Source organism: Homarus americanus, unplaced genomic scaffold (assembly GCF_018991925.1).
Source record: "Homarus americanus isolate GMGI-L3 unplaced genomic scaffold, GMGI_Hamer_2.0 scaffold44177, whole genome shotgun sequence".
NCBI classification, from domain to species: Eukaryota; Metazoa; Arthropoda; class Malacostraca; order Decapoda; family Nephropidae; genus Homarus; species Homarus americanus.
Window position 1 is genome coordinate 58,537 of NW_024739698.1, and position 8,931 is coordinate 67,467.

Genomic DNA, 8,931 nt, shown 5'->3' on the forward strand with positions numbered 1-8,931 from the left:
AAAAATTGCGAGTTTGTGAGTATCTTTCTTTGTTTAGTCTAGGAATATTGTATAGGAATTCTCTTTTGTGGGGTTTGTGCGGTGTTGATGAGGTCTATGAGATAATTAAACGAGACGGGGAGAAAGAAAGTAATATTGGAAAGATGGAATAAACATTTTGATGTATGTAAATTTATTCATGAACGAACCAAAATAAAACAAAACACAATTCTTAGTCTGATATTTCGTCTCCTATTCTACCTTATTTATTATTATCATTTATTTTTCATCACGTGGAGAAAGTAGGTCTATTTTACACGACTTTATTAAAAAAAAAATAATGTATGTAAATCATTTATCAACAGTATATTATTGTCTTTTCTTATCGCCAAACAAAGGAACTCAAAGGAACGCCTTTTTTCTTTCATTCGATTTTTCATCCATATGTACTTAGGAAACTGATCGATGAAAGTGAATAAAAAAGGTGTAGACATAGATGAAAGGCAATAAAGGCTGAAAAACAAGTGAGAATTAGTAGTATGATGGAAAAAAGTTACTCATCTCAAAACAGTTCAGTTACCCAGAGTACGTGATGATATGAGAGAAAATGGTTATCATGTATCTATCATTATGTACTATAAAAAAAATGCTTAAAGAAATTCTTGTAAGCTGATAAAAACGAGCTTGAGTTATATTTATATCTTTCTAAATGCCTTCTATATTTTTTTTAAAGTGATAAGGAGAATTAAAGGTATATAATTGATATGGTGAGAGAATTAAGACATCTGGATATTGTAATCAAAGGTTAAATTTTTTAATCAATGCCCGAGGCTCTGTGGCTGAGACCTGCAAAACTTCCGTAATAATTACTGAATGAATTAACGTGAGGGAGAGGATGGCTGATACTTGAATTGAAACTAGTCTCTCTGTCTCTCTCATGGAAGCAAGATGTTGATGTTATACGGTATTGCCGCTCTTCATAATAGCCGCAAGCTATTTTTGTAATTATTAATATGATCCTAAAAATTTATAACCTAAGGCCTTAAAAATAGTGCCATGATAGGAACATTTTATGATATTAAGGAATTATTATCGTAGGAAAAGAAGAGTATGGAATATTTTGTTTTTTGAGCATAATGTATTACTTTAGCTTCGTACACCCGTAATTAAGTACAACATTTAATGCCTATATAACGAGGTTTAATGGTTGTTATAATGTACAGCCGAATTTCAAGCAATGTCTGTGATCATTAAGCAGAAATCAAGAAAATTAACCTATTTTCTTGTTAAATTTCATCCAATACTACAAAAAGGAACACAGATGATACAATGAAACAGTTACATATTTCCTATAAACACACGCAGGTCACTGTGGTCAGGTGAATACTTTAACGAAATATTATAGGGATCTTGTTGCTATACAAATTAATATAAAATAACTCAAGGTATTTGGTAGATGTTGTTCCCTTCTATTTACTGAATTATATAAATACTTTCTGAATCAGTCAAATCATCAAACAACTTTTCATTGAATTAACATGTAAACAGACAATGCAATTATATAATAATTATATAACAGTCAGAGTATAGTAATTAGACAGTGTATTCGACCAAGGAGAGCCAACAAAACCTTATTTCCAATTAATCATACGAGACATTTCTCCGTACTTTATTTTTTTTTTTTTACGGGGATTAGCCCACCCGGGCACAGGTCACCACCCACATCGGGGCCTGGGGGCGAAAATTTAATAATAATAATAATAATAATAATAATAATAATAATAATAATAATTCAGATAAGTAAAAAAAAAATAAAAATAATAATGGTTATAATAATAATAATAATAATAATAATAATAATAATAATAATAATAATAATAATAATAATAAAAATAATAATAATAAAGAACCACAAAGAAAAATAAATCAAAAGTGAGAAACAATATATGTATGTTGTGTTGTCAATGGTAAGAGAAACAATTGAGACCCTGCAATTGTGTTTAAATGAGGCAGAAAGTCAGATCATCAACCTGGGACTTGGTCACATATGGCAGCAGGGTCTACCATTAGACAACACATTATGCTTCCAATATCTTCCCAGGCGGTAGTACCTCCCTGTTTGGTAGCTGCCTACTACCTACTATATGGACTTGCTAACTTGGAGGTTAGATAGATAGAAAGATAGAGATAAATAAATAAACATGGATTTACAAAGGGAAAATCTTGTCTAACAAATCTGCTGACGTTTTTTAGTTAAGTCTATGAGGTAGTAGATAATGACGAAAATTACGATGTTATATACTTAGACTTAAGCAAAGCGTTTGACAGAGTACCGCATCAGAGGCTTCTTAGAAAAGTTAAGGCTCATGGTATCGAGGGGAAAGTTTTAAATTGGATAAAATCATGGCTCACCGATAGAACACAGAGGGTCAGCGTAGATGGTCTTAAATCTGAGTGGGGCCGTGTAACCAGTGGGGTTCCCCAGGGGTCAGTACTAGGCCCACTCTTTTTCATAATCTACATAAACGATCTAGATACTGGGATCAGCAGTGACATAAGCAAGTTTGCGGATGACACCAAAATAGGGTGGCAGATTAATTAAGGGCAGGATGCAAATGGACTACAGGAGGATTTAAATAAACTGCAGGAGTGTTCAGAAAAATGGCAAGGGAAATTCAACACCAGCAAGTGCAGCGTACTTAATATTGGAAGAACAAGTACTGTCAATAATGTATACAGCCTTAACAACATCAACCTAGAGAAGTCGACTTGTGAAAGAGACTTAGGGGTACTTGTAAGCCCGGACCTACGGCCTAGAAAACAGTGCGTTAATGTTCGAAATAATGCAAACAGAGTATTGGGTTTTATATCTAGAAGTGTAAGTAACAAGAGTGCAGAGGTCATATTGCAATTTTATCTTGTGCTAGTCAGGCTGTACCTCGATAATGCTGTTCAGTTCTGGTGCCCTTATTATAGAATGGATATCAATTCACTGGAGTCGGTGCAGCGAAAAATGACGAAAATGATTCCGGGACTTAGAAACCTTCCATATCAAGATAGGTTAAAGAAACCAAACTTGCATTCCCTAGAAAGACGAAGAGTGCGGGGAGATATGATAGAAGTATTTAAGTGGGTGAAAGGATAGGACTCGTAGCAATGGATTTAAGTTGGATAAGTTTAGATTTAGGAGGGAGATAGGAAGAACTGGTTCACAAATAGGGTGGTAGATGAGTGGAACAAGCTTAGCAACTTTGTAGTAAGTGCTGAAACGCTGGAAAGTCTTTAAAGGAGGCTAGATAGATTCATGAACGACAGAGAGTGGTTGTAACTCTCAACAGAAGCTGCCATACACAGGCCAACCGGCTATTTGCAGAATCCATATTTTCTTATGTTCTTACATGTAATAAGATGGATAACTAAATATATTATATACATATACATGATGGATAATTGAATACACGAGGACAGATATAAATAAAGGTTAGTGTCATAGAGGATAGACTCATACAGAATGTATATATGTGTAAATCAGATTGAGAGAAAATCAAACCCACACAAAATTAATAATGTATCCAACACGACACTACGCACACACACACACACACACACACGCTAATCTAGATTCACCCTCGCACACTGTTTTTTCCCCACACTTATATTTTTTGCTCTCGTGGGGAACATTTTCCGTTCAGTTTCACACCTTCCGCGGCTGTCGATCACGGCCGCTGCAGATGCATTGTGGTGGAGCCTTCGTGTAGATGTCCTGGGGCTATGAAGGCTTTTATTTTATTAATATCACTTTGAGTTATCGAGGAAAATTAAAAGATTTTGCAATAGACTAATATAATTGTTAATATATTATTTAATTATTGATAAAACTTAAACTTTCATTTTATTTAAGAGTTTATCAGTACACGTTATGTTTTCTTCCATATTTTTACGTAATTGGTAGATGTTTATATAACCGCAGGAATAAAGCTACACAAAGGCAAGGATATTTCTACAGCTGCAAATATACCACGGTGATGATCTTGAGTCTTTGGTATACACGCATATACGGAGTAATACATACATACATACATACATACGTACATACATACATACATACATACATACATACATACATACATGCATACATATATGCATACATACATGCATAAACTAATTCTTTCAGTTAAATCCCATTATGTGGATTACAAATGCAAGGAAACACAAGGAAGAGTACTAATATATACTGTATTTATATATATCTGTACATGAAAACAGATGTATATATTTAAATTTTTCATATATAAATCCCGTTAAAATTATATATATATATATATATATATATATATATATATATATATATATATATATATATATATATATATATATATATATATATATATATATATATATATATATATATATATATACGCTTTTTCACAACGGATTCATTTGTCATATTACCATTAAATCTTCCGCCCAAAAAACATATATGTACCTTAATTTTGCATATATAATAAATCTTCAATTATATCACCTATCATTATACGATTATACATTCACTTATATTAACTAGCGGAAAAATCCTTCTATAATTTGAGATCAATAATTCATCTCAAATTCCGGAAAATCCCTCTACTAGGAAGGCAATTACAGAATAAATGTACAGCTATACAGTATTTTATTTCACAAACAAATACAAAAAAAAAGAAATCTCCCTCACCCCAAAATCCCTCACTACATACCAAGTATCAATATCCGATACACGTAATCCCTCTATCTATCACTCAAGAGTCAATAAATCCGTCAAAAAATCCACAAAGGGGAAAAATCCAGTGTAATACTTGGTAATCCACTTGGAGGAGAACCACCCTTTCCCTTCAACTATGCAGCTACACGTATTGTCACTCTCGGCACCCTTTCTTTCCCCTTCCCTTAGTGACTTTTTGCCCTGGGAAGAAGAGAGAAAGAGAGAGAGGAGAGGAAAAAAAAAGGGAGTCATTTTTTCCCCGTCATCCACTGTAGGTTGACGCATTTATCCCCTGTCGATCACACGCATGCATTTACATTGTGTTTTAACGCGGTTGCAGGCCATGTTGCAACCTTTTCTATTTTTTTTAGTGCTCTTTTTTGTCATTTGGGGAGAGGGGAGGTGAGGGGCGGTGTGGGGAGGTAAGGGGGAGAAGGGTGAATGCAGCTGCAGTGGGTTCTTGTGTTTGTCATTTGAGATACACAGTCTATATATTTTTTGAAATCTATGATGAGAGAGAGAGAGAGAGAGAGAGAGAGAGAGAGAGAGAGAGAGAGAGAAGAGAGAGAGAGAGAGAGAGATTATGCTTTACTGAGAACTAAAGAACAGATTTCAATTAAATTAAAACAAAGAACATGAACCAAAACAAACATGGATTTACTCTCACATATAAAATGATAAACACATACACACACACACACATATGCACACAAGCACACACACTTAACTTAAATAAATGCATATACGAGTACACTGATTCACAAACGCATGCATAAACTCACTGTACATGCGTGCTAACGTACACACACACACACAAAATACATACAGCCATAAATATGTATACACAGACTCACTCATACACACTTGAATGCCTGTGTATACATACTGTACAGAATACACCCACACACAAATATGTATACACAGTCACCAACACACCTAAATATATGTAAATACTTATACAACACGCACACGTATACATTTACACATATACATATTACTCAAATTACACCCCAAAAAAATAAAAACTAATCACTATACAATACATTTAAGTGTATGTGTATATCCAAACACTTACACCCCACCCAAGTCCACTACACCTTCATGAATACACCTAAAACACTCATCCCCATAACTCTATCATCTACACCCCACTTACCACTTACACCCACCTACACCTACCCACCTACACCCACCTACACCACACCCACACCTACACCCACCACCTACACCCACCTATACCTCACCACTACCTACACACAACCACCTACACCCACCTACCACCACCCACCTACCCACACCCCACCTACCACCCTACACCCCACCTACCCACCCACCTACACCCCTACCTACACACCACCTACACACCACCTACCCACCTACCACCTACACCCCACCTACCCTTACACCCACCTACCTACACCCCACCTACACCCCACCTACCACCTACACCCCACCTACACCCCACTTACACCCCATGAGTATACCAATAGGTCTACTACACCCATTCTATTATCTCCCTCACTAATACACTAACTAATCCAAGACAGACAGACAGACACCCAGTAAGTAGCAGGGGAACGACCGCGGCTCCTGGCATCCCGGCTAAACACTCTCACCGCAGATCATATCACGTTCGAACCCCACCAAAATCCTCTTGTGATACACTTATCTACACTTACCTTTCTCTACCTTTACCTTCCTTTTCATTTTTTTTTTCGTTTGTCCCTTTTCATCGCGGTTCATCATCATCATCTCCCCTCCCTCTCTCGTTCTCTGTCTCTCTCTCATATGCATATGGGGGAGGGAGGGAGGGAAGGAAGGAAGGGGGAAAGGGAAGGAGAAAAACTGGAAAGGGGAATGAGATGGAGTTGGTTAGCGATGGTAAGTAATGGAATGAGAGAGAGAGAGAGAGAGAGAGAGAGAGAGAGAGAGAGAGAGAGAGAGAGAGATGAATCACCACTATACAATAACATCAAAATCCTCTATCTTGTCTCATCAATATAAACTCAGCCATGTTTTATCAGTAACGTGTATGGCAGTAATAAAGTGTTGTAGTAGTAACATAGAAATCGTCCATTGTTTCATTGGTAATATATAACAATTATATATATAGTTCCATTGGTAACATTCATACACAATTTAAAAACAGTTCACTGCCACGTTGGTAAATATCGAATAACTAAGCAAATCAATGTTTTCCCGCGTATTGGTGAGACATAAAAGCTGCGTATAAACCATAAACATTCATAATCCTTCCTTTTCTAATACCTATCATAATTTCTATGCAATTGCAAGGCTCAAACTCCCCGTTGCAAATATTTTTGACAATATCTTACGCTGGTTGCACATGGCCAATGGTACGGACCCACAGCCCAATGGAACAGGGAGATGTAGTGGAAGGGACAGGTGGACAAAAGAGGAAGGGAAATAAAACTGTTACTTGTGCAACTGTTGCAATGAGGCGTGCAAGGACTGGAATAGCCGATTTACCCATGCCATGTTGCACAGGAAGGGAGTTGTGGTGGTAGTGGTGGTGGGGGGGGGGATTGCCAGGCAGTACGATGATTTGGTGAGTGTGTTTGTTGATTTGGTGAGCTGTGATAAATTAGTCCTTCTACGACTGTAAACCTTCTCTCGTTATATTACAAGATGACTAGAATCAAACGTAGACTCTCTCTCTCTCTCTCTCTCTCTCTACATTCGCTGTTCTTCATTCACTCCTGGTAGGTTATTCCTCCCTCCATTAGACACTGATGAAGGCAACATATGAATTTTTTTTATGAGAATAACAATTTGGTACAGTACACATGCTCCTCCTTTGGTGCAAGAGACTCAATTATATTCTAAGGATCTGTGACTGATGAGCGTGTTTCATTGTGTATAAATAATCCTGAAATAAAACCTGAAATGTCAAAAACAGTTTAGCAATTGCCACCTTCGAACCCTCTGATAGGTCTCTTTAAGTGACTACGTATAAGCTGATCGAATTCTCTTTAAGGTGAAACGCAAAGATATGATTATTAAGCTTATACAATATACTACAATGCAATGATCTTAAGTACTTTAAATATCTAAGGTACACGAGACCGCTACATTACTCCAAAAACAGACTCACTTGAAAAGGTCTACATGCCTATTAACATTCGTAGAAACTAAAAATCTGCAAGAAAAACATCAACTGGCACCTGAGCCCTCCCCTCCCAGGCCCAGTGGTCGAGAAAGAAGACTCCGGCCAGGCCATAGTCAGCCTAGCAAGGGCCCCATACAGAGTACCGCCCTAGCAGGTAGTCTTCCCACGCCTCGCTCACAACCAACTGCACCCTCAGCCACCAGCAAAAACAACAATGCAACCTCCGTGCGAATGCATACTCTTGCACAGCTCGCATTCCCAGCCGGTGGCATGGTCCCGGCTTCGATTTCCATAGCGCAAATATAGAACAGATTCATTTACCATTCATTAATCTTAAAATGTCTCAGAATATTCTCGAGGGGAAAATGATAAACTGAATTTATGATTATATAGAAAGTTTTTGTTTTTAGAATTCAGGATGAGTGTGGGGGTACAGTACAGCCACCAACATGCTACAGTTGCACCCACGGCGGCCAGTTAGAAGGAAAACTCGCTGCAGTTGTTCTCTCAATCTCTGCAAGGGTTAAGAGATGCATTAGACCTCCCTGTTCGCTCCATGGAGGGGAGAGAAAGACGGACGGAGATGAGAGAAAGCGGTGGGAAGATGGTGGGAGAGACGTAGAAAGGTTTAATAGATTGACTCGCCACAAACAGCAACACAAACTGAATAATGAAATGAAAAGAAAAAGAGATTTTTCTTATTACCAACAGAAACAAATGAGGCGGTAACTAAAGAAAAATGAAGATGGTTACTCCTTTTGTGATTTTTTCCACTCTTTTTTCATTTCCTTTTTCCCCTGGTTGGAGAGTGTTGAGGGCTGCATACAGGATGTGGCGGGAACTTGGGTTATGGTTGTTATAACACGGTGATGAAAAGGAAAACTGAATGACTCATGTACCGGGAGGTGTAGCCTACATAATTATTATCTAGAACTATGATAACTATTGCATGTGATAGCTGTGATGTGTATAGTGATAATATATTCAGAAGGAGTAAGCTAGTTAGTGTGGACCATGAATCACATAAAATTTTAAGGAACGAATAATATTTCTAGTTGTCTGCCTATGAGATTATTTTTATGTC